Source organism: Ornithodoros turicata, chromosome 1, assembly GCF_037126465.1.
Source record: "Ornithodoros turicata isolate Travis chromosome 1, ASM3712646v1, whole genome shotgun sequence".
Lineage (NCBI taxonomy): Eukaryota > Metazoa > Arthropoda > Arachnida > Ixodida > Argasidae > Ornithodoros > Ornithodoros turicata.
Window position 1 is genome coordinate 14,674,855 of NC_088201.1, and position 24,667 is coordinate 14,699,521.

At 47.5% G+C, this 24,667-nt stretch overlaps 1 long non-coding RNA gene across 2 annotated transcripts in view; it reads right to left on the bottom strand.

Annotated features, from left to right (window-relative positions):
- Window positions 1–24,667, bottom strand: part of LOC135397231 (uncharacterized) — a 447,853-nt gene that overhangs the window by 422,138 nt on the left and 1,048 nt on the right. For both annotated transcript variants that reach the window (XR_010423617.1, XR_010423615.1), the window contains exon 2: window positions 6,702–6,796. This is a non-coding gene — a long non-coding RNA (uncharacterized LOC135397231). The remainder of the gene's footprint in view (window positions 1–6,701; window positions 6,797–24,667) is intronic.

A 24,667-nucleotide genomic window follows, 5' to 3' on the forward strand; every position in this document is an offset into this window, starting at 1 on the left:
GTACATGAACGACCATTTTGTCCACAAATCCGGTGATTGACCCACCACATCATCATCCCATGTATGTGCGTGTGTGTGTGTGTGCATGTGTGTGTGTGTGCATGTGTGTGTGTGCATGTGTGTGCGTGTGCATGTGTGTGTGTGTGCATGTGTGTGTGCATGTGTGTGCGTGCATGTGTGTGCGTGCATGTGTGTGCGTGCATATGTGTGTGTATGTGCGTGCATGTGTGTGAATGTATGTGTGTGTATGTGCGTGAATGTGTGTGTGTGTGTGTGTGTGTGTGTGTGTGTGTGTGTCCGAAAGTTCTTCATAGTGCAAGAACCTTTCTCTAAACCTTTCCTATATTCGAAAACGAAAGAATGGCTAATGACACCCGGGGCGTTCTGGTTTTGAAGAACCCTTTCAAGGAGAAAAATAATACGGACAAGCCAAAGAACTTTAAAAAGTTCTTTCTCGAACGGTTATTTTCCTGTGCGTAGTTGACAGAGATTGGTATGAAGGCTGGAACAGAAAGACGTAGATTTCTGAGATGGGTGATGCTGATGAGAGGGGACAGTCGCCCAAAACACCGGCGCGCAGCAACCTACGTGCACAGCGCCGGGCCGGTTCCCGAGCGCGCAGCGAGTATTTTTTGGTTGTTTCAGGTTGTCCAGTAATTCTAAATTTCGCACAAACATGCAGATGTAAATTTTAGAACACATAATCGCCGAAGAATATAATTACACTAAAAAAATACTTCCCCTGCGTTTATTATGGAAGCACAGTTCTGTGACGACCACCAAAGTTAACCCGCATGTCGCAAGCCGGCCGCAACGCTACACCTTCGAACCTTGCGCTGGGAAAGCTCATCTTTGCTTCTTTCCAGTAGGCTTTATTAGTAGATGTCCTTAAACTGAACCTAAAGTCACCAAACCCAATGCGAAGTACGCACGCTTCAAACGACGAAGACACGTTTTTCGGTACTATGACAAACACCAAACACACTCTCAGCACGGGTCGGCAGAGGAAGTCCAGTACACTGTTCAAAATCTTGGGCACTGGCGTTGCTTACTTTCACGTAGAGTTGCCTGACGTATCCAGTACTGCTTTTAAATTGTTGTGTCCCAGATGAGCAGTGATTTTTAGACCTCCACTAACGACACCCATTTCTTCCACTACCCTCTTCCGTTTAAGTTTCGCGGTGGCTGGAATGTCTCCGTGCTGATGAATACGCTAATAGTTGCATCGTCTTTCTTGTATCAGTTGCTAGTTTCTGCCGATGGGTCTTTGATTGAAGAAACGGGAGCTTGGACCTCTAATTACCGTACAGAGTTTAGATGTTCCGTAGAGCCGTAAGGATTCTGTTCTTATTATAGGAACGTAATTACTACCAGGGCGACAGTTTCTGGGTTTTCTCTGTTGCTTAATGTGCTAAAAGTTGCTCCATATCTTGACACCATCTCGTAAACGATTTTTCCATAGCTCCAGCTGAGCTCAGTTAACGAAAGAATCTGGAATCACGGAATTTTGCTGGCGTTCTGTGTCTGCTGGAAAAGGTTCCTGTAAGTCACCCTAAATGGAAGATCTATAGGAGGTGCATAAAGGCCTGAAGAACTGTGCTATACGCTTGCGAACTGCCGCGACGCTGGGAATGAAGTTTCTATAGGCTTAGAGAAATCGACTTCGAACGTCACTGGTTTTGACAGTTGAGATTATGTTTTGCTCGAGTGTTAGCGATGTGCAGAATAAAATTACCGAATATGTTTCATTTTTGTTCAAGGAGACACACACGAGAGTGGTCCCATCTATGCCTTCCACTGCAACGCCTGTTGTTGCGTGCCTACAGCAGATCGAAGGCGCATTTTTTTTTTTTGATTGCGTGTTAGCGCCGCGAAGCAACTGCGGCTATGAGCGGCGTACAGACGCGGACAGACGTGGACAGATGGAGAGAGGACAGCAGGAAGGAGTGGGGGGGGTTAGTATGCGTCCTGGGCCGACTTCAGGGGGAACTCTGCCGATATTCGTCCGTAAAGTCTTCGGAAAACCCAGGGAAACCTCAGACAGCACAGGCAGGGAGTAGGATTTGAACCCACCACCTCCCAGTCTCCAGCACGACCTTGGCTACCACCAACGAGCGGACGCCTTAGCCCACTCGGTCATGCCGCTGGAATTGAAGGCGCATCAACCTGCGCTATACTAACAAGTACTGTAGTACAGACCCCGAGAAAAGATCACGGATTGCCATAAAAATAAAAGATAAAGATTGCCATTCACATGTTTGGTGAGAAATGTGTCAGCTCGAACTTTGGTGAGCCCTCAAGGTCAGGAATATGACTGCAACACTTTCTAAGCTACCACGTCCCAAGCAGCACAATGTACTGAAAGTCGAGTGCAATAGGTGTGGACGGGTAGGTGGAAGGTCTTGAACAGACTCTTGAAACTAAAAAGCATTGATAAGACACATACCGTCCACCCCTATTGCACTCGACTTTCAGTACATTGTGCTGCTTGGGGTGGCGAGTCTGTGAAATTGGTGACGTGTACTGGGTTCTGATATGCGCTATGATGACGTACAAAGTTTCTTCCATAAATACTTCCTCTTTGAATAAACTTCACTTAGTTGAGAGTCTGCAGGTGGTTTGTCCCATTTATGTTCTAACTCCTAGTCCGCGTCTATTGCTGCAGTAAGCCGATGTGAACTGCTACTAACTAGCCCGCTTTGTCCCTCTTGTAAAAGGTTAGGGAACACGCGAGCGGTGTGGGGGGGGGGGGAATGACGTAGGTGGAGAGGAAGTGGCAAGAGGAAGGGGGCTTGTTCACTCGTTCAGAGGAGTGGAGGAGTGCGCCGGCAGCGACACCAATTCAAACCACCTTTCCAGCACATTCAAGCCAAACCGAAACTAGTGCGATGTGTCGCTACCAGCGCACTCGCTGGCCCCTCTGACGAGCCCATTTCCGCTCGCCGCGGTAGGTGTCGCACCGAGGAGAAAATACACCTGTCGCGTGTTCCCGAAACTTTTGTCGGGACCTGTACATGCACGACTTTCGCATCCGTCCAACACCACCTAGAAGGAAACAACGGCTGGTCGCTAACTTGACAAATTGTTAGCAGCGTCGTCAATCGCAGCGATATGGAACGAGCCTCCTCTATATAGTCGCACGCGTTCGAACAAGCGTTATCTGTTTTTATGTGCACAGTAATACTTGTACATATTACGTCAACGTTAATATATGAGGTTAGATACAACTTCTTGCGGACTGTTGAATTTTCGGTATAGCAAATCGCTGACACAGTCTACATAGCGATTTTATGCAGCGAAGAAAAGAAAGAACTCGGAAGCCTGAGCGATGGACAAGACACGTAAACAACACAACACGAAGGCTCAGAACCAGCAAGACGTTTAGTCGATAATAACAAACTTCAAGAACACAGACTGTGCAATAATACGCGAAGCTGTAAACGTCTTTTCTAATGTGCTTTTGAATTACTTTTTCTTAAATTTTATATGGGTAACATACGCAACAGCATGTGCAGCATATGCAACGACATGTGTAGGTAACAAGGGCCCTTGGCAGGGTGTCAATGACAGAAAACCGACCTAATGCGTTCCTGCAGTCTATCGACCCCTCACTGGAGTTTGTCATCTGCTGTACCCGCGAGGAGGATACCCTTCTACATCGTCTCCGGCTGAACGTTGCCTTCACCCGTTCACTCGTGTTCAAAATGGGCCGCGTCTCATCTCCCATTTGCCCCTGCTGCGCTATAGAAGACGATATCTCTCCTCAGCTCCTCCACTGTCAGCGTCACCACCATCATCGGGCCGTGCTCTGGCAACACCTCTCAGAGCTTGGATGCACGAACGGACGGACAGACGTTTTTCTCGCAACACTCCTTGGCCCTGTGCAGCGAGCTAACCAGTGGAGAGTCACAAAAACGGTGCTCCGCTTTCTGCGTGACACGAGTCTCCTGGGCTCCCTGTGAGCCCTGTGTTTCTCTCCAGTGGACAGTCACCACTGCGCTCCTCCGCTTTCTCCACGGGATCGAACCTTGTCAACGCCTTGTGATTGTGTGACTGTGTGTGACTTTTTTTCAGTTTTAGTTTTGTGTTTTTCCTTTCCTTATCTCCTTTGTTTTTCCCTTTTATTTTCTTCCTTTCCTTTCTTTTCCTTTCTTTCCTTCTTTTCCTTTTCTTTTCTTCTTTTCCTTTTCTTCCCTCTTCTTTCCTCCCCTTTTCTACTTTTTCGTCCCCTTTTCTTTCCTTCTTCCCTTTTCCTTTTCTTTGTTTGGAATAGCAAGCGGACCTTCGTCTGGCTGACCTTTCCTTTCTTTTTCTTAATAAACAACCCCCCCCCCACACACACAGAAAACGCGTCATTGAATTTTAATAAAAAACTACGCCACATAGAATCATGCGGTCAACGGCATTTGCTCTTACTAGGTTTTTGCCCCCTCCTGATGTGCATGTCATGTAACCTAAGTTTAATTATGTAAATTTTTGCGAACTGAACTAGGAAATTTCCCAAGTAAAGGTCACTTTTTAACCCCACCAATGTGAAGAGCGTGCCGAATTTACTCAAATTAATGATAATTGACAGGAATATTGAGGAGCTATCGTGTCCGAAAAAATAGCCGAAAATCTCGCAGAGAATAGCGCGCGGCGAATTTTTCACCGAAATCATTGTCAGTCCGACGAAAGGAGGTTGGAAACCCAGCCCACACCGGCATGGTAGGAAGAGATGACACTGACATAGCTTATCGCGTCCGGCCTCGGCTGAGACCATACCTTCCCTCTCCCAATTTAAGGAACTATCACTTTTTCGGCTATCACTGTGTGGGCTGGGTTTCCTTTCGTCGGGCTACAGCGATTGCGCTCAAACAGTCCTCGCGCGTTATACTCAAGTGCCCCGAGAAGCATGATGTTCGGCCATTTTTGCCGATACGATAGATCCTGAATATCACTTTCGGTTATCATGAATCTGAGTAAATTCGGCACGCCCTTCATGTTGGTTGGGTAAAAAAGTGACGTTTACTTTCCGAGTTCACTTCGCAAAAACTTACATAATTAAACTTAGTTTACATGACGCGCACATCAGGGGGTGGCAAAAACCTGGTAAGAACAAATGCCGTTGACCGCATGATTCTAGGTGGCGTAGTTTTTTTATTAGAATCGAATGACACGTTTTCTGGGACACCCTGTATATCAATAAAAAGCTGTTGTGTTGTTCTGTCTACTTTCTGTGGCCAGACTCAGACCTTCCTCGTCATGGATCGAGCGAAAGGGCTTTCTTACGGCACGTACGGGAGCTTCTCGTCTTCCAAGAGAGTACCTTTTCTGAATATCTTAGCGGTATAATCCGCAAATACGGCGGTCGCGTAGCTCCAAAGTAGCTCCGAAGTTGCAGTTGTGTCACGTGCCTTCAATTCCGCCGCAAATTCGTCAGTGGCTCTGCACTCGCTTGTGGTTGGATGGTTGGTTGGTTTAAAAAGGAAAAATATGGAGATGTTGGCCTAAATCTACATTGAGCCGGCTACTCCAGCACGCGTCTCGCTGCCAAGAACTGTAAAACGATGTTTGTTCCACAGAAGTAATCAGGAAGGAGATCAAGAAGGAGGAAACGGATCTTATGTCGATATGCAGCTGGCCAGTCAACAAGTACTTTCTTGAGGGCTGTTGTCGTGTCTGTCCAATGCATTCCGGAGAACCTCACGACTTGCTGCGAATCGCTCGCAGTTGAGCAGTGTATGTGTTCAGTGTCCTCTGGCACTCCACATTGAATGCAGTCCGCAGTCGCTTTACAACCTAGCAAAAGTAGGCAATTGGAATATATTTACACGTACGCTGTGTCAGCCTAGTGTGACGACATGCTGCACGTGTAGCAGGGTAGGACTGCGGATAATTTCGACCACCTAGGGTTCTTCTGACGTGCGCCGGAGGTCGCCGATGCACGGTGCTGGACGCAATGTTTACCTCCCCCACATTTGGCTATCACAGACAGCACCAGAGACAAATGTATCTTCTTGGTGTCCGACGCTCGTAAATTAGCCAGCCAATTGCAAACTTGCGAACCTTAAAGGGACGGTCGCATTCGTTCCAGTCGAATTCGAAACTATAGTGTCATTTTATTCTTCGTGAACCACTGATCAAGGTATCGAAAACCACACGTCAAATAGTGGCGTACTTTGATTCTTATTCGATGGAGCACATGACAATTGCAGACGCCGGATGTTGAGAGCATGTCGGAATTCCCTCTCTGCAAAAGCGAGAAAATGTCACTCACTAAGAACCAATCAGAACACGGCCTTGTGAAAATACCTCGACCGTGCGAGCGTGTCACAGAGCTACTGGACGTCTGGACGGCGTCTTTCCCCTCTGAGTGCCGCCTTCACACTCCTTCGGTTAGGAAGTGACGTCACGCTGCCGGAGCCGAAGTTCTTAGATTTACGTTACTTTTATTTGGCAGCGGTATCGCATTACTTTTTCAAATTTGTAGCGACGTTAGTATCGCGCTGCTTTTTCGTGGAGTGGTGGGTAGCGGTATTGCGTTACTTAGTTTTGGTAGCGGGTACAACACTGGATACAGGACAAGACGTCGTTTGGTAGCTCAACTAGTCCGAAATAGATTCGGCAATGCGTTCCATATAGCCAATGGAACGCAGTACTGCGTTCTGCGGAATCCCGGTTCGCTTCCCATAGTGAAAAAGCTTTCGAAAACAACTTACAACCCACGGGGTCATGTCCATTGTAGAAGTGCCCTACTACACTTCTTCCCTTTCGAGATTCCATTCGTTTCGTCGCTAGTTTCCTTCTTGTGTACCTGCAATGAAGATCGGAAGTCAAGTGAGCACACACACGCAGTTTTTATTCAGAGCTGCTACGCCTTGTTGCATACCCATGCAGTTCGACTGCCGAACAGTACAACAAGCCACGAGCTCAAGGAAAGTTCTCTTGTGAGACCTGGCACCTAGTTCCACTAGTCAATAGTATGTAATGGACGTCGAACGAAACTATGCTTAACAATTTCGTGAGCGAAAACGTAGTTCGCAATGAGGAAGACCCCGCAAACGTGAAATGTAATTGATGTGGTAAGGGAAGTGGCTCAGCACGAGAGCTGCCGATATTTCGAACGGAGACTATTCTTCGTCTGGTGTCCTGTTCGTCTTCTGGAACAGTCTCGGTTCGAGATACCGGCGGCCCTCGCCCTGAGGCACTTACCATAACATTTCCTTAATGGTTTGCAGGATTTTCTACCCTTCTAAATTGGTGTGGATAGATTCATCTGATCATGGACTATTAAAGATAAACACTTCAACCATTGAAGAGCACACCTCTGATGCAGTTTAGCCAAATTGAAGGGGAGAGCGGACGATGGAGAAAACTGGCAGTCATAACGCCTTCATAACGAATAAAACCGCTTTACTTCGAATAGGTACAAATGTTTCAATGAAATTTCTCTCTCACTCTCTTCTTTTAGCAAGTGTGCAAGACAACAAAAGCGCGCTCCAGAATGCTCCAGAAGAGTTCGTTTGCCGGAAGCATGGCGATCATCGAAACCGACCTTAGAGTACGCTTTAGCAGAGATGCGAAAGTTACTCGACAAAAGGAACTGGTCACCAGTTAAGTTACTGAGCAAAGAATGTAACTAAGTTCCTAACCAAGTTACAGGTAATGAAATTAAACTTGAAGTTCCTAAGCTACTTTGGAAAAGTAACGGGTTACTTTCAAGTTACTTGCTACCTAATATACACTTTTTAGTTCTTGACCTTTCTATAATTAATTCCGATTTTGATCTCGCGCGCGTCAGGAATTTGAACATATGCTGGACCTCGGCATCATTAGGCCCTCCTCGAGTTCCTGGTCCACAGCCCTCCACATGGTACCCAAGAAGACCGGGGATTGGCCGCCACGTGATGATTACCGCGCTCTCAACCGTGTCACCGTCGCGGATCGCTACCCGTGGGACCCAGAAGCTGGTTTCAAGCCGTTACGTTTGGCCCGGCATGCACGCTAACATCAAGCTATGGACCCGCTCCTGCCTGAGCTTCCAGCGCGCCAAGATTCAGCGGCACACCTGCTACCCCCTAACTCCCATCCGCTCGATTGCCATTTCGAGGTTGCCAGGTTCGTCCGAAAACCCCTCCAGGCCACCTACAATGGCCATTACTTGGTTATTAGCCGCGTATCTAAATTCTTTACCTTTCCATCAACGGCCGTCACGACACCATTCCGCCTGACCGTCTCAACCACGGCAATTTTGACTTCCCCTCTTCCGATTCTGATTTCTCAGCTCTTCACCCTTCACCCTCCCAGGTTTCCCAGACATCCCCCTCACCTCAAACCCGACCTGCCCTTCACTCTGTGACGTGGTCCTCTGGTTATGACCCGTTACCTCTCGCCTCCTCCGTCGGCTCTGTAAGGGGGGGGGGGGGGCAACTGTGGTGGCTTCGCCATCATCGACGCTCCTGGTTGCGCCACCGCGCTCTTCATACGCCTCACCCGGCGCGCGTACAAACATTGTTGTCGTTTTTCTCGACTATGAAGGTTCCTGCCTCAGTTCCATCATATATACACTTATTCAGCACAACTATATTTAAACACATCTATGTACAGCTGAACAGCACAATTTTCAGAAAGTGCGCACTTCGCAGTTGTGAAGGTCCCGCAAAATTAAAGTATAACGAGGAATTTAAATTAATCTGTTTGTTCACAATTAAACGAAGGAACTTCAGCCATTCAAAAGCTCGTCGCTTATTAAGCGACATTAAGGTTGTGGCGTTTACCGCATAACCACAGGAAAGCGGAGTCACGCGCGCCGTGCCTAAATATTAACGACGGCGCGCACGTGGCCGTCGTCTCAATAGAGACGGGGGACACAGCTTGAGTTATTTCTATACCAGAAACGAACAAAATGAGCTTGGACCTTAACCCAAGTTACTTTGACAAAGTTACCCAAAAAATGAATGAGTTCCTCGAGAAGTTACAGGAGCTCGAAACCAACGAGTCAAGTGAAAAGTTACCGAAAAAAGTAGCTTAGTTACAGTAACGAGTTACCCCCAACACTGCGCTTTAGACATCCAAGCTAAGTAAAAGCCTTGGAAGACACGTGTACCCTCTCTGTGTCCCCTCTGTCGATTACATAATTACCAACGCTGTGTGAAAAAGCATTTCGGCTCGTACCACTAGTACATTACTGCATACTGTGAACAATCGACCTCCAATCGCTATTTCTTGCGATACCCCTTGAAACATTATGAACGATTCCTCAAGCGCCCCCCCCCCCCCCCCCTCCCCACCACCACCACCATCAATTTGATCTTCCTCCTTTTTCACTTTCGCACACGAAACGCAGCCAGGAATGCCCTTCACAACCGCATTGATGAATATCAGGAAGAGTAGCGGCCAGAGAACACAGTCCTGTGGAACTCCTGATATCACTCGGGGAATCTTTGTCTTTAAAGCAAAAAAATTCAGTAATACGATTCGCTCATCTTTAATAAAGTGCTTTTAATTTTACAAGTAGCTTAGCATGGTACGCTGTCTGAAGCGCTTTACTTAGGTCAATAAAATTGCAGCGACCTGAATTAGTGAGTCATTCATTGCAAATACCAGGAAATGCGTAAATTCAAGAAGTTGTCGAGAAGCCCCGAGCTTAATTTCCCGTTTTCTCGATTCCATATACACCAAGGAAGATTGACCAGGGCTGGGATCAACTATGCACGCTAATCCTGACTGATGATGTTGAGTATGTGTGTACTTAATAGTGAAACGAACAAATGATGAGGCACTCATAATGTAGATTAGATGTAACTACAATGTAGTGTGTGTGTGAGGGTACAAATGAAATGTCAGAAAAACACTCCAGAGGTTAGGTTTTGCTAAGGACGCTGAGAGTAGTAAACGATGTGATAGAAGACACCACGAATCAGCTCCACCTTCCCGCGTGAATCCGGCAAAATGATAAGAACGATGGTAATGAAAAAGCGGCTGCCCTATACGCAAACTCACAATGAAACAGCTATGGTGGAAGCGACCATAAAAACGACAGTGGAGTAAGAAAACGTTTCCCCGATTTCATCCTGCTCACAACATGCGCACGCTCGAGATGTGCAAATTCCTGTACGGTGGAGATAAAGGTTGAGTTGCGGGACAAGACATCGAAGGCGCGTCAGGAACACTTCGGTCCAGCGCGAATGGCAGCCATCGACTCGCAGAAAAAGGAAAGCCGTTCGTAACCAGGACGAACAGCACGACACCAACTGGCATGACTTTTCACTTTTTCACACTTCTTTTGACTTTTCACACTTCACTATCGCTCGCAGCTCGTCGTGTGAAATTATTATTTGCAACAACAAAGCACGGGAAAAGGTGAATATTTAACATCCACGAGGTCTGCAACCGCTGAGAGTGAAGAGTCAGACAGTTTGGAACGCCCTATTAATCTATCTATCTGATTGGCAGAAACATTATCACCGCAGGTGTGATGTATTTCCAAGTGTACAAAAATTAACATACTCTGGGGTGCATCACTCTGATGTAGGATACGTGTCTTGAAATCCTGAACGTTCACTACATTCCCGAACTCGACATGATGTTGCAGTGAAAACACTAAATTCAGATATGTTTCGGTTGGGATGCTAATAAGTATGCAAGGGTGATCACGATAGAGACTGTGCAGCGCCCATATTAATCTGGAGGGAAAGTATTCCAAGGAGTTACGTGATCGCGTTTTACTGCACGCTGAAAAATAACCGTTCTCTGAGAGTTCTTCATAGTGCAAGAAACTTTCTCTGAGCATTTCTTATCTTCGACATCGATAGAATGGCTAAGGATCTCGTGGCGTCCTACTTTTGAAGAAGCAATGCGGACTAGGCGAAGAACCTTGAAAAGCTTTAGTCCGTCCAACTCCAACCTTGAAGTGCTCTTTTTCAGTGTGGGTATTACGCGTAACCAGTCTCAGGTTGTAAAGCAACTTGTAACTAACTATAGTTACTTTTAATCACTTTTTTGTAACCAGTTACTATTCTGCAAAAGTAACTTGTAACAATAACGAGGTTACTCAGGTAGTGCCATGTTGTCCAAGCATCCCTTTCCTAATGTTTCGTCGTACGGTATAGCGAGAAAGGAATTAGCCGGAGCTCTTTGGCTGCACGTATATAGCGTATGTTTCTATATTTCTCTTACAAACATATGCTATACGTGCAGCCAAGGAGCTCCGGCTAATTTTTTTCCTTACATACTTCACTAGCTTTGCACTGGGCTCTCAGTGGTGAGTAGCACACCCTGACGAGAGGAATCACGTGTCAGGTGACCTGACGACACCTGCTCAAACGTTGTCTGCCTGTATACTGCTGACGATGGCCCAATAAGGCCCAAACAGCTGTCCAGTACTATTGCGATCTCAATGAAGGCATCTGAGGGATGTTTGGCATTGGCAGTTCCGTGGGACTGTTTGCCTAGCACTAGTTGATCCTGCTCTTCGTCCTTAGGGCGAGAGTAGTACTATTTTTCAAATTTCAAATTTTTTTCAAATTTTTCAAATGTGATTTGCGCAAGCTTTCGCTTGTCACATCATACAGTTGGCATACTGCTGGCATGGCGACGCTTCAGCACTTACAAATGTATAGCGAGAACGTATGACATGAGCTGAACTGGATATTCCATGCTGAGGTATCTGGATCTTTATTGGAACCTAATGCATGAGGCTTCCAGCCCTTCTTACCCAACCCAGGGATCCCAGGAATGTGTCATCACATACGCAGAGGGATGATGTAACTATATTTGACTGACTAACTCCCGCCGTGCTGTTGATAGCGCCCATGCAAAATTCGCTGTTCAGGGACAGTTTCGCTTGCAGAGGAAACATCCTCAAATCGAGTTGTAACATTCCCAGTCTCCGTGATATTGTGTTGTGCCATCAACTCTATATAAAGTAGTCGAATGATGTCCTTGAGAGGCCTGTTGACAACAGCCAGCGGTTGCATCATGCACTGACTGTAGATGTGGCACGCAAAGAGCCTCTCGCGTACCAGCGTGACTAAATGTTCATGAAAATCTAGCCCACCACCGACGGGTAAACGAAGTTGTGAGAACAAAAAGATGCACATGTGCGTCAGCCCGGACAAACTCTTCCGTTGATCATAGTTGAGAGTTGATCTACACCGCATTTATTCTTATGATTGTAAGGTATAACTACTTTAATGTTGTAGCCGTGGATGCATAATTAGGTATTATTTCGAAGATACAACTAATTCGTTACTATGTTTACAAGCTAACTATAACTTAAGTTACTTTTTAACGTAACTTACCCCCGGCTGTGTATATAACACGAGGAATAAGAAAGGGATGCAACGTGCTTGAGATTGCTGTGCTTAGCATCTGTCCACGCCTGTCCACCGCTCATAGCTACAGATGCTTCGCGGTGCTGCCCAATTTGCACTATATTTATTTTACACTTTGTTTTTATTTCCCGTATTGAGCGTCGATATAAAAAAAAGTATCACGTGCTACCGGATGCGAATCATTACTTGCAGGCGCGCGAGGTGCTACGGTAATTTACAAGTACGCGTAGTTTACGGTATAGTTTGAAAATATAGGTAGTATACTATTTTAATCTTCCAAATATTGGGAATTTCTGCTAATCTTTGATTTTTTTGCCTTGTTATATTTAGTGTAGAGCCCATGAACGACAGTTCCCACATTATGCGCGTGAGATCACCGTAAGATTGTCGGTTCCGCTTGCTGGGTTCACGAGGAGAATGTGGTGTGCATCATGCGGAAAATTTCGTGGGAAAGGCTATTTTGAGTAGATGAAAACGACATGTTTGTCGATTCCTGTGTCGTGCAAATTTCTGTGAAGCCTGTACGCGCAGAGGCGGAGCAAAGGTTTGAATTGTGTTGTTGGTACAGGTGGACTCTTTCTTCTTTCTTTTTCTTCTTGTCTCGTCTTCATAATTGAAAGACCCTTGTTGTGTGGTCTAAAATATTTAATTGGAGATGCTAATAGATAAAATTCTGGAAAACGTACTATTCTAGCCTTTCGTGCAGACAGAATTATTTTAGAGATGGTATCTTGAAATCAAACGACTTTCTACTGTTTCACCAGATCGGTCTTTTCAAATCGCGATCGAAGTACCACGCCGCCACGCTGCTGGAGCGCGCCATCTACAAATCTCTACTGCCACTCTGACGAGCGCAGTACAAATGGATGCCGAGGAGCAGCGCGGCGTCCGCGCACATGTTCACTGTTCACTCCACTGCCGCTGTCGGGCGCAAAGAGCACTTGTTCGAAACTTCGAAACCAACTGCCTCAAACACGTTTTTGTTTCTCTACAAACCTTCTGAATGCTGATTTTTTATTTTATTTATTTATTTTATTTTACAGCTGGTGCATTCCACGCCAACTGATCAAGCTAGCTGCTCGACCACCACGAATTTGAAAAAAAAATAAAAGAAGTAATAAAAATAAAAAATCAAGGTGCATCGTGGTGGCAGGGAGATATCGCATACGAAATATTAGTCCCAAATTATTTTGAAGGGTTCCAACACTAGAAAGCTCCAAAGTTAGCGCAGGAGAAAAATCAATGTTAAGTTTGGTAGTGTGCGGTGACCGTCATAGTTAGACCTCAGATGTTTAGGCGCTAAAAAAGGCCGTTTTAGGCGCCTGCGTTAGGCAGGAAAAGTCCCACTTTAGGCTCAATAAAATTCTGTCTGTCAGTGGTCACGCGAAGGTTCCCGCTAATTGAGCTTCCGGTACAGGTTTAACTTTTTTGAGTATGAACTTTATGTAGGGGGGGATCTATTTATTTTCACAGGACAGAATGGACGGCTTGTTATTCCTTGCTGAATGATTCGTTAGTGCGTAGTCCTGCGGTAGTTAAAAGTAAGGCGGTGTGGGGTCAGAGGTCTTCCGCCGTCCCACACACGATGTCACAGCCTGCTGAGGAGACCGGTATCACGCAAGTAGTGGAGAAGCGCCGCGGTTACGCTACTCCTCCGTGTGCCAAGTAGTGTTGCCATAGAGATGGAGCACCCGAGGCTGGTCAGGCGAGACTTGAGGTTGCCGCGGAAGGACTCGGAACGGCGCCAGTCGAGCAGAAGGTGACGAATACCTGCCTCAACGTTGCAGGTAGAACGTAAGGGTGTGGGTTGTTGGTCCATTTTAAACAGCAATGGCGGAGTGCGGGCGACGTTGAGACGGAGCCAATGAATGACAGCTTCTTCCCTCCTTGAGACACGACCGCAGATAGTGTAGTCCATCGTTTGGTCAATGGACCTCAAGAATGGGTTAGTTCTGGCAGCGTCCTTGGCAAACAGCTTCGTATTGACAGTAAGGAAGCGGCGTCGCTGCAGTTGGCAGGCGGTTGTCGAAATGTGTATTCCGCCAACCGGCTCTAACGCATGGGCACGTTTCGCCGCGGCGTCAGCGCGAGTATTGCCGGGGATGCCGACATTGCTCGGAACCCATTGAAACCACACAGTGTGGCCCGAGGACAGGAGCTCATTATTGATTACGAGGATCAGGGCATGCACGTAGCAGACACTCTTAACAGAGAAAGAAACTAAATTTAATTTAATTTAAATTTAATTAAATAAAGAAACTTTATTTAACTAAAGGTAAGAAGTAGGTAAGAAGTGAGGCCAACTGGCTCAAGTAAGGAATGTTCACAGAACAGGTAAGCGATAAAAAGCATTCATCAGGTGTAGTTGTAGAAGCAGTACGACACAAGCACCACTTCCAGACTTGTCGGCGCAAAGCTTCGACGCTTGTCGCCAAGTGCTAGATCATAGGCCGAAAAGGTGCGTTCCACATCCACCGACGTTAGCGGTGCAAACTTAAATGCTGGAATGTCCGTAGGACGAACGTCATCTGGTATGGCTGAACCGGTTCCAGCTAGTACGGCAGCCACTGACAGCAAAGTTTTATATCCCAGGGTTCTGTCGAGTACATACTTTAGTTTTTGCGCAACTTCATCCTTCACAGCCAAGTCTATCTGTTACCAAGTGTGTTCTCTGCAATTCCTCCCAACATCGTGTCGAAGATTGCAAGCTGCCCCTTACCCCTGAAGAGAAACTTACCAAGCTTACGCGTTCCAGGTGCTGTTTCAAATGCAACAAACGACGACACCTGCAAAGGAAAGGGCTGCAGGCCTCCTGCCCGCCTTTCCTGTTCCCGCCGTGAAAGGAAACATCTCACATCCCTCTGCTGCAAGAATATTAAAACTTCGAATGTTTCTTGCGGCGGCCCAACGGTGCTCGTCAGGTACCCTCTCCCACAAAAATTTGCCTCACAACACGGAATTCCAGACACTCTGCCCAACCTCTGTACATGAAAAAAAGGGGGGGAGGACGTTTTGCCCCGGCCCCCTCCGGCAGATTGAAAACTCTCCGCCCATGCGGGGAGGCATATGGACGCCGCGAGGACACCAACCGATGAGAGGCTGAGTGTCCGACCCGCAGGGACGCCTGCTGATCCCAGTGACATAAAAAGTGACCGGACTTTTATGGGTCCCCAGTGCAATACTAACATGGGGGGAAGAATTTCTGTTGCGTATTCGCGGCATCTATGCGCGAGACTGTTGGACAGCCGCAGCGTAGAGGTGTGCGCCTGGCCACCACGCCACCGCAGCCGCAGAGACCCCTGAATCAGCGCGCCGCCGCCGCCGGTTCGGCTGATTGGCGCGCCGCTATCGGTGAACGAAATTATAATTTTTTTCCTGTGGATTTTACAAGTCGACAGTGTGAAAACATGAGTGACTGGGGATAATATTGCGACCGTCCAATAGACCGTCCAGTTATATATGGCGAACTGGAGCTTCAGCTCTCAGCAGCAATGAAACAGCAATGGTACTGGCACGGCCAGCGTAAGATGATAGCAACTTCGAGGAGTGCATTGACAAGCACGGAGTAAAACATGGGAGATAAGACAAACATGTCAGTGTGAAGTCTCTCTCTCAAAAGCCCATAGGATATTCGCGATTTCTGGTGGCAGTTTAGTCTAGGTTGGGTTGGATTAGGTTATAGTCAAACCAAACCCGAAGATGAACTCACACAGATTAGAAAGGTGCCAGAGAAGAAAAGAAAACTCTTTACATCGAGAGGCAACTCTATCATACAATAAACATCGCTATCATCGTGTAGAGGACGATAGTCTTCCTCTACATGAGGGCGATCCTGACCGGCGATGATGGAATGTCCCAGCGGGCAGATGTGCGTGGCCTCACGCTGGGACAGTGCCGGTAGAGCTGTCGTACCAGCGCCGTAGCGCGTGGCAGCACAGGCACCTCTTCATCGTCTTCCACGGGCCGCCACAAGCGTATTCGTACAAGAAGGTTCGCACGGTCTGAGCGCTGCTGAGAGAGAAACGCGAATGACAGATTCCAGGGATCTATGGCATTTCATACGGTGTTGTAAGAAAATGTATTTTCTAATTTAGGTAGTGTTGGGGAACAAACGACAACGACATCATTTTGGTACGTGCGTATATATGCATGCGCACTCGCCCACGTTTTCTCATTCTCAGTAAACCTGTTGTACCCGCACTGTCCGGCCGTCTGTCATTGCAGATCCAATAGGTTATGGGCCCAGAGTCACGGAACTGACATCTGCGCTGCACAGGAGGGAAGCTGCTACAGGGTGAACCGCTGGAAGTAGCTTCGTCTCTACACAGTGCTCGAATTGGTTTCGGGAAAGCAAGGAGGTGGGAGAAGCAAGCAAGTTTTCCGTCGCGAAGCTGACGGACGGTAATTACCAGGCGTGGAAATTCAGGATGAAGATGTTGCTAATAACAGAGGAAACTTGGACTTTCTTAGGAGATGAAGCCCCGGAGAGACCAACAGTTGCCTGGATTGCCGGCGATCGGAAGGCGCAGAGCACCATTTGCTTAAGCATTGACGACAGTCAAATAATACACGTCTGCAAATGCTCGTTGTCCAAGATGATGTGAGAGGAACTTCGCAAGTACATGAGAGGGCTAACTTGAGCAATAAGTTGTACCTTTTGAGGAGGTTATACCAATCGAAGATGGACAGGGACGAGGACATGCAGGGCTACATACGGCGTGTTCTGGAATTCGTGGAGCGCTTGCGCGGCATTGGAGAAGAGACTACCGACTTCCAGGTTGCTGCTCTTCTGCTTAGTGGGCTTCCTGACAGTTATGACTGTCCGTTGCTTCCTGACAGGAAACAAGGGTCTGCTGCTGCTACGGGCGACTCAGAATCAGCGCTTCGATCAAAGGCCCGGAACAACGCGAAGAGTTTAGCCACGGCAGCCGCGACGGAATGCTTCTGGTGCAAAAAGGTTGGCCACTTCAAACGAGATTGTCCGGACTGGAAAGCACAACGAAAAGGCTCTCGCAGAACACGTACTAAGCAGCGGGCGCGGACAGCCGTATCAAGCAGGTCATCCTCTCCCAATATACCCTTTGCTACCGGTTGTTCTTCTGGAGACTGGTACATTGACTCCGGCGCAACAAGCCATATGTGCAATGACCGGCAATTTTTCGCGAAGAGCTACGTGGAGAAGACGGAAACCATTACCGTCGCAAATGGGCAACATGTCTCTTCGGAGGGCGTTGGGAATGGCATTCTGTATTGCAAAGTTGGCGAATCAGAATTTCAGAAAGTCCGAGTGCAAAATGTTGTCTACGTTCCGGGGCTCGAGAGCAACCTTCTTTCAGTCAAGAGGCTCGCACAGCAGGGTAATGTAGTGACGTTCCAAGGATACCGATGCTTCGTGACCAAGAATCAGGACGTGGTCGCGACTGGTGAGATCCGCAATGACCTCTACACGCTTTTGACGGCAGGTACGGGTGCTGCGCACATAACGCAAGTTACCAGTCATCATGACTGCACTCACGTCTGGCACCATCGCCTAGGGCACCGCCATTCAGCAGCTGTAGAGAGGTTGCACAGGGAAGGCTTAGCGGACGGCATCGTTGTGACGCAATGCAACGAGCTACTTAAATGCACCAGTTGTTTGAAGCGCAAGATGAAACGTGCTTCCATTCCTTCACACGCGTCTTCAAGGGCGGAACATTTTTTGGCCTTGGTGCACACGGCCGTCGGTGGTCCAATGCCAGTACTAACACCAAGCAAGAATAGGTACTTCATTACCTTCACAGATGACTTTTCAAGGTACACGGTCCTTTACCTACTGAGGTTCCTGCGAGGATGGAAGAATATTTGGCTTTGGTTTCGAACAAGTTCGGCAGGCATCCGAAGACACTGCGTTCTGATAATGGGACAGAATATACTGGTGGGAAAATTCGAGAAATCCTTCGAAAAACTGGCATCCCACTCCAGACGATGGTCCCATACAGCCCAGAACAAAACGGTGTGTCAGAAAGAAAGAATCGCACCCTTTGCGAGAGCGCTCGGAGCATGCTGTTCGGTGCCAGCCTGCCAAAGACTTACTGGGGTGAGGCTGTTGTCACTGCCTGCTACTTGCACAATCGGCTTCCGAGTAAAGCGGTTAACAAGACGCCCTACGAGCTGTGGAACAGCAGAAGCCGAACGAGGCACATCTGAGAATGTTTGGCAGTAGGGCTTACATGCACGTCTCAAACGAACACCGCGACAAATGGGACGTTCGTGCCATTGAATGGACCTTGATAGGATACAGCGAAACACAGAAAAAATATCGTATACTTGCTGGAGCTACCAACAAGGTGAAGGTGTCACGCAGCGTTGTTATTGACGAGAATCCAGTCATGGAGAAGTTCTGTCGTGAGTCCCAGGCGGTACCACCTACGCTAGCACGACGAGGAGGCTGTTCACCGGACTTTATTGCGGAAGGTAACCCCTCTAATGCTGAAAATGATCCATCCAATGAAGTAGTAGTGAAAGTGCTCTCGCCAGCGCCTGCTCCGCAACAAAGTGTAGGCGCTGATGTGCAAGAAAATGAGGTGGAAGCTAACATGCCCAGGAGGTTAGCTAGGAGCAACAAAGGAGCTCCACCTGATCGGTTAGCGTACACTACCGCGCAGACTACGACAGCCCCTGATCCAGTCAGTTGGAAGGAAATGCAGAAGCTATCTCTCTCTGAGAAAGTGAAGTGGATGACAGCGGCGAGGGAAGAGATGGACTCGCTACAACAGCTTAGCACTTAGGATCATGTGCAGCTACCGCAGGGAGAACACCCATTTGCCTGCAAGTGGATATTCAAAACGAAGCGAGATAAACAGGGGAACGTTGAACGCTACAAGTACGGCTCACAGAAGTACGGCGAAGACTATGACACAACGTTCACCCCTGTCGCAAAACTAACAACTTTACGTGTACTCCTAACCATCGCTGCGACAGAAAAGCTAAAGGTCCGGCACTTCGACGTTAAAACTGCTTTCTTGAATGGTGATATCGAAGAGAATATATATGTGAAGTAGCCTGAGGGATTTGTTCGGGAAGGGGAAGAGCATCTCGTTTGCAAGTTGAAAAAGTCATTATACGGGCTTAAACAGGCCGCGAGGGCCTGAAACGTGAAGGCAAACAAGGTACTACTCGAAGAAGGCTTCAGGCATGCTGATGCTGACCCCTGCCTCTATTCCCGAACTGTAGATGGTTGGGTGATGTATATTCTCTTGTACGTGAACGACATGCTGATATGCCACCCAAATGACTCAACAATTACCGCAGTTTGGAAGGACCTTAACAAGCATTTTGAGCTCAAAGACCTTGGCCACGTCAGTCACTACCTTGGAATTGAGATTGAGAGAAGCGATGATAATTGCTTTCTTCTTCACCAGCGGAATAGGATCAGCAGCCTACTGGAGAAGTACAAGCTTGGAGATGCTAAAGGCAGTGCCATCCCTATGTACGCGGACTATCCGAAAGTCACTGGGAATGACGACGTACTACAGAGCAACGAGATCTATCGTCAAACAGTTGGAGAGCTCTTGTACCTGAGCACGACAACGCGCCCGGACAATGTGCAATGGGGTACCTGTGCCGACGTGTCACCAAGCCCCGCCAGCGCGGCTGGACCGCCGTTAACAAGGTATTTCGGTACCTCAAGTACACGTTGAATTACAAGCTGCAACTGCCTGGGGAGCGAGGTGCAAGGTTGGTTGCTACGCAGACGCAGACTGGGCAGGTCACATTAGGGACCGTAGATCAACAAGCGGCTACTTCATTACTCTAGGAGGAAGCCCTCTTTCGTGGTCCAGCAGGAAGCAGACGTCCGTGGCGCTTTCATCCACCAAGGTAGAAATTTGGGGTAGTTGGTACATAGCCATGAGTAAAATCTTGCAGCCAAAGAGAGGACGCCTTTTAAATGACGTATTGTCAATAAATCCTTTAGTTGAGAGTCTGCAGTTCCGCTGTTGTGTGTTTCTACCGTTGTGTCTTCGTCCTCTCTTTGGCTGCAAGATTTTACTCATGGCGCTTTCATCGACAGAGGCTGAATACGTCTCAGCGGCGCATGCCTCACAGGAAGTGCTGTGGCTGCGACAGTTGCTAACCGACTTCGGCCGCAGCATGGACGAGCCGACGTGTTTGCTCGAAGACAACCAGGGTCGCATCAAGCTGTCGGTTAACGAGGGTATTACCGCGAGGACGAAGCACATCGACGTTCGTCGTCATCATTTGCGCGACCTAGTTCACCACAGAGTCATCGACCTCCAGTACTGCCAAACTAGCGAGATAGTCGCAGACATTTTTACGAAGCCACTGTCGCGAGCAAGACTGCAGAAGCTCAAGGGCCGTTTAGGCCTCGTTGATAGCTAGTCGTCGAGGGGCTAGTCGTCGTACGTGCGTATCTATGCATGCGCACCTTCCCACGTTTTCTCATTCTCAGTAAACCTGTTGCACCCGCACTGTTCGGCCGTCTGTCATTGCAGATCCAATAGGTAGCCTAATGAAAAGCGCCCATTTAAGAAGCAGGCGGTTCGTGGACGCGTGTCAGGAACAAACACCTAAAACGACTGCATGAAGAAATAACCCTAGACCGCGTTGATTTTCACACTTCTGAATTGGTTCATTTCTGAATTGGTGGCGTGGACCTAAGTGGGATAGGGGGCATGGCGGGGTCCCCCCTCAATTTCTGTCAACACAAAGCGCTTCAATTGGCCTTAAGTAGCGTGTGTATAGCATATTGCTCAAGGTCCGAGCCCAACCCGCAGAAACAAATTTCTGGATCCGCTACCGTACACGATACACGTAAAGGACAAACCAAGACAAAATATCGGTTTATTCACCGAATAAGGTGAGCCATGAATCGCATAGCGACGATAACCATAGGCCCAGCTTCATGCACAGGGGTCTAGCGCGGGGTGATGGTGGAATGGACTAGCTTCTTTGAAAGTTTTCTTGTAATCCGAACTTGAGCATGTCCCCTATGAGATCATAAGTGTGCCACACAATGTCTTGTACTGTGCATAGCCTTGTGTATGCTGATCGCGGATCCTGTAAACGGCAGGCTACCACACACACAAACCTCTCAATGTTCGCACGAGTTGTCATATGTTACTGTGTGTGATTTGTCATTAACCTTGTTACCAGTGCACTCTTACATGAAGTTTTCTCTGTCTTGTATCTCATTGCTCTCTTCAGTGGTTTTTTTACGTACACCTTGGACGCAACACACACAAACCATTTTTAGAAACTCTCTATTAGCTAACGAAAATAATCCCGGCGAGATTAACGGTAAGCGACAACTCTCGTGCTCAGCATCCTTACTGCGAGGCATTCCTAACTCCAATATTAAAGTTGCATCGGTAGTGTTTTGCAGCCCATTAAAATGTGATTAAACCCTGGGATGTTTCCTAGCAACTCCCAGGGGTCGTAATTCCAGTGCATAAGTAGAGCTTTGCTAGCGATGCGAATTATTATCGCCCAATGTTTTGTGCAGATCAGAAATTGTTACGCGTGCTCGTTCTTCCAAGCACTTTGCGAACCAAACAAAGCATATAAGCAACGTGGTGTTCTCGGAATGATACCGCTGTCAGACGGGCATTTCAATGATCATTAAAATGAGCGGTGATTGGTCATAGCTCGACATCCATTTTCAATCACCATTCGTCCAGATGGAGGTTCGTGGACGCCATTGAGAAGTCAGGAGGTCCTCGAAAACTACCGCTCGCAGGCTTGTACTCTTGTCGTTATCCCCACAACGCGCGTTAAGTGGATCACTTCGCCCGTGATTCGCCACGTCTTCTTGCGCGAGCCTAGTAAACATAAAACCCTCATAATAACTAGAAACCAAGCCAGCGAATGGGGGCATCTCAACATGTGATCCACCATGATCGATACGGTAGGCCTATAGCGTGTTACGAACGGTGTGTGTCTCCTACGAGTTTCGTGCGCCGTTCTTCTTTCATGTCGCAGCAAAAGGTTTAAACTGTACGATACTCATTCCCTAAGGAGTCCAAGCGCACAGGTGATGGCAGACAAAACACACACACTTCGCACACGGCATGGCACACGGAGCCCAGCGGAAGCGGAAGCGGCTTGCATTGGATTGGATACCATTGCGCCGAACGCACCTGGTCTTTTCACGTGGAAATGCTGTGGCGAAATCCGGCCGAATCCAGAATATCGATCATGGCGCCTCCCAGACTTGAACACTGGGAGAGGGTCTTATCCCCCGTACAACTCCTTTGCTCTCCCCCACCACTCTCTCCCCCAGCTTTTCTTCTAGCCTCTATTTCTATGCTAGTAAAACGGGTCTGGTGCGCGCGAACTTTAAATATAACGACAACGCTTGCTATGCCAGAGTTGAAGACTGGGGCCCCGAACAAGAGGAAACTCCCACAGCTTTTATGAAACGTCATGAGGCTTCACGATAACAGTTTATTACAGTTATAAAACATGTGGGTGCGTTCAAAAATTCACTTTTCAAAATATCGACATCAAGCGTGGGCACAGTCTCAACAACCACTCACGGTCGTACAAAAATGCACATTAAGGTAGTGGTTACATAAAATGGTCAATTAAAATGCTATCAAATCGCCTTTTGCACTGCATTTTGCTTCGCTATTGACGCCTGTTCTCTACCAAAGCTTATGTTCATGGATGTCACCCATTGTGCGTAGCGTCCATCGGCGCGTAACCTGTCAATCTCCCAAGAATCATTGGATCGGGCAACGGCGCATGTCAATAGTACCCGAGGTGTGCAATGGTCATTGCTTTCAAGGATCGTTCAAATGTTCATGTGTCCGTAGTGTTAGTCAGACGAAAGAAAGTTACGGTCCTTATTGTATTGAACACTTATCTGGAACACGTACGCCACCAAGTGCCTAGTTGCATACTAGGATATCGCTGGTGATGATTTTTTGCCAGTTTTCCGAGGAACCTCGAAATCTACGGTTCGTCGCCTGCACATGGTCTCTGCAGGCTGAACAGTTGCCTACTAGCCGCTGGACCATTCGGGAGCATCAACCAGGAGAACATGTTTAGCAGGTGCATGGCTCATTACAGCGGAGAAGTAAGGAAGTAGTCTTAAAATTATGTTTATTCGATTTCGTACCATATAGGTCAACCTCGCTCAAAGACGCAAAATGCAAACGGCGTCAGTGAACATTACGGGCTTGCGCGAATTTTCGAAAGAACCCGCTCCATATAGATCCGGATTCTGCAAGTACAGGTGACAACACCGGGAGCTCTACGTCTGTCTTTTGGCAACAGCGTGTCCACTCTCTCAGCCCCACGTTAGAAGACTGCCAGAAGCTCTGGTCAGGTCAAAGAACTCAAGGGTTCGATTTAATTGTTTCTGGCCGTTGGAGGGCTTACGTGCTTGTGTCGTCCATGTTTGTAGCCTGCTTCGGCTAATTCTCGTTGTTTGTGTGGTGAGGAACCGAAAAATGGACCTTCGAAAAGATATCTCAGATGTGTGGGTAGATTGGGCGCCGCACGACGTAATACTTCTCGAAACTTGAAATCAATCTTATCATGAGAGAACATGAGTTCGAGTCCTACAGCTGGCTAACCTTTTCAGTGACTTTCATCTTTCATCGTTCTTTCATCAGTCTTATGATATTTGTGATGATGCTTCATGATACTTCGGTGGCACATGGAGAATTAATATTTTGGGTGAATACGTACAAGTGTGAGACACGATGATATTGCAACTACAAATTCGCTACGATTTAGTCTGTAAGTGGTGCTTTCAATGGTTTTTGTCTTCTGTAGTGCGACGAACAACTTCAAAGCGCTATCTTTAGGAGCTTCAGTAGATCGGAAGCGTTTTACCAAAACTATACGACAAACGAGACTATCAAATGGAAGATCAGCAACGCGTGACGTCAGGCACTTCAAAGGAATGAGGTGATTGCCTTATGTTTTCGGAACGTTATCGTGAACACCTTCCGATCCACTAAAACTCGATATTATGTACATGGTATTATGTATGTCATTCTAACGTATTACTTTTTTTCTGATGATGTTAAGATTTATCGCATCTTCGTTCGTGAAAGTGTAGGTTGTTAGAGTGTCTCAAAGATATAATTTACAACATACACACACGGCATACCCATATACATGGCACGCCCCCCGTGCAAGAAATCGAAAAGGGCACGCGTCACAGTGCAGGTGCTTGGTTGGGCCCAGATCTCTCACGGCCTGCGCCGTGCTCAATGAGTGCTCATAGTATATAAACCATCCACCTGTTCTAACCCAGTTCACAACTAATTCTCTAACTAAGGTATTCTACAACACGAGGACATAAATGAGATTGATAGCGAGTGCTTTTGTAACTGAAA